The following is a 2,837-nucleotide window of genomic DNA, read 5'->3' as shown; positions in this document are numbered from 1 at the left end:
TACTTGCTTTTTTCGCTGCAAAATTTTTTATAATAATATCAAAATTTAACTGTCTTGCCAAAACGGATGCAACACAAAGCGTGGCAAGTCCTAAAACTCGCTCTTTAGATGAACACGATCTATGAAAGTCTTTCATTCTTGAAAGAACGCTGAAGGAACGTTCTGCACTAGATACAGTGACAGGTAAAGTGCAAAAGGTACGTAAACCAATACAAAAGTTGGGGGAAAATTGTATACATATTTTGAAAATAGACGGCATTAGCAATTCCAATGGTGACAGACCTTTATCAAAACTTGCTTCGTAAATGTGTTTCAAGTGAACTATTTCACATTCTAAGCTTTGAGAAATATCCGACTTGTATTTTTCGACAAATTTTGCTGCGCTCGCCCGAACCGTAGTTTCATCCAAGTTTTAAATTGCCACAAAAAGGAAAACGTTTCGTTCAAATTTCTCATAGCTGCAAATCGTTCAGTAATGCCAGTGATTACCGAATCAACGATCACCAAGAATGTATTGTTTTTGAAATCAGACTGAATCATCCGTAATCATCTCATTTAAATTATCTTCAGAACGCCTTTTGGGTTTTCTCTTTCGAATGTCCGGAAACTTTGGCGAGATGTTCAATTGAATAGCAACTGTTTTGCATTCGTTTAAAATTGTTTCCCATTGGTTCCTGATCAACTTCAAATCAACATCTGTGGTGGCGTCTCTCACTTGGAGGACCACGCTTCTTTCATTAATGGTAGGGTTTTGAACCAAATTGAGGACAGTAAGATACATTCGAACTTGTTGATGTACTTGATAATGCCGGTAACATCGCCGTATGCTTGCGCAGTCAAATTTGGCTTTTGGCTGAAAGACTATGAAGAGAGCTAGGTACATTTTTTTGAGGATGTCACATCGTTGTGGAGTGCTGCCGAAGAAAATAATTGCAGCCGTACAACATTCTGCAGCATCAACACCACATAAATTGATAGCGTTTTCTTTTCTGAAATAAATTGTTGCCTAAGTAAATGGTAATACTCTACCCCATCGGGTTAGAGGGTCAATACCCGCGGTAGGTATGCCTGTCGTATGCGTAAGAGGGGACTAAAATATCAGATTCCAGGGGCTGTGTAGCGCAACCCTGCAGGTTGCCAGCGCAATATATAGCTTCCCCAAACCTAACTGTCAACCTCACCTATCCGCGGCGAATCCTGTTTCACTAACAGACGAGGCCCTGGCGACCCCAAGCTCCTCATGGAACTTGGGATGGAGAGGGAGGGGATGGCCTGAAGGTTTAATGTGGTCACATAAATCGTTCCCGAGATGGTCGGAATAGCACCTTAATGATGCTGTGGTACCGGAGCGTACCGGATCTCTATCCGGCAAAGGGCCATCACATAGATAATACTCCTCAAAGCCTTCGGGGAGCAACCTTATCGCTACAACAACAACAATAGAGTTCTCCTACCCCAGAAAATGGTCAACATTTATAGTGCATACAAAGAACATTTCAACTCACCAAATTCACTCATATTAACAGAGTATATGTGGAACTTAAGAGCGAATTGAGAGTTTCACAAAGTTGCACTGCCACACCGCCATTTTATACAGGGTAAAAGTGTAACGCTTTTGCGTTGCGAGCAGGCAAGAATTTTCACAAAGGAACGAAATACCCCGTAAAGGCGTTGTCTGTTTTTTAGAATAGAACAACAACGCTTGCGTAACACTTTATCCAGAAAAGAAAACGATATCATAGCTGCGGGTTGCACAAGGCGAGTAATCAGCATTCGAGTTTTTGTCGAGAATGTGACGTAGTGCTCCGTTGTAAGCTCCTTTCATATTGGCGCCGTTATCGTACCCTTGTGCACGACAATCTTCAATCATGTATGGCAAATTAGATCAGCGATTTTCTGGGCAGTTTTTTTGGTTACAATTCACGAAAGCCAAAATCTGTTCTGGAATTGTAAATTTGTTGCTTTCGAATTGAAATGGAGTGAGCGCAAAATCGCACGTAGTCAACGTGACTAGCATCAAGCATAGCATCAACGATAATAGCAAAATACTTAGCTTTCTTGCCTTGATCTAATATAGTTTCCCTCACATGCTTTGCACAGATTTCTATAAACTCGTTCTGAATGTCTGGGGAAAGATAGTGAACTTGTAAACGTTTGTGCTGCTATTGTGAAATCCTAACTTTCTCCAAATGATCTCTAAGTATCGGATCATAATGGCTTATGAGATCTTAGATGCCCAAAAAATGTCCATCCTTTCGCTTTTTGAAAAAAAAAAATAGTGTCCAAAATTCTATATAAAATTTCTTTCCACTTTTGAGTTTCAGTGATTAGCTGTTCATTGATAAGTGTATCAATTGTAGCCTCCTTTCGAATTAGGTTTTGTAAAGATCGCCATTGAATATAACATTTAATGTGATCTTCAGTATTTTCGTGTGATGGCAGTTTAGCGTATAGCTTCTCCCATACCTGGAATTTCGAATATTCGCCAGGACAACAAATTTTAGGTCGATTTAAAGTATTGGTGCTTAACAAACGACATGGTAGGCAATAAAAAGCATTGCTACTGGCACTCCACACCAACCAGTGACGCTCCACTTTCTCTCCATTTGGCAAGATTCTGTTTAACAACGAGGTAGGAAATGCCTCGTCATGACAATCACGTGGAAAAATAACAGGGCACTTTTGATGACCTCGACGAATTATTTCGTTGACTTCTTCAGATCGCAAAAACTCTATATTCAAGGTACCGATATCGAAGTCGTTTAAATAATCTAGACTTTAATACAGAGTTGGTGGTATTGTTGGAAGGCTTTTTGAAGATGAACCTTCATCAGTGT

This window comes from Eurosta solidaginis, chromosome 4, assembly GCF_040869045.1.
Source record: "Eurosta solidaginis isolate ZX-2024a chromosome 4, ASM4086904v1, whole genome shotgun sequence".
NCBI lineage: Eukaryota > Metazoa > Arthropoda > Insecta > Diptera > Tephritidae > Eurosta > Eurosta solidaginis.
Note: the sequence above shows the minus strand (reverse complement) of the source record.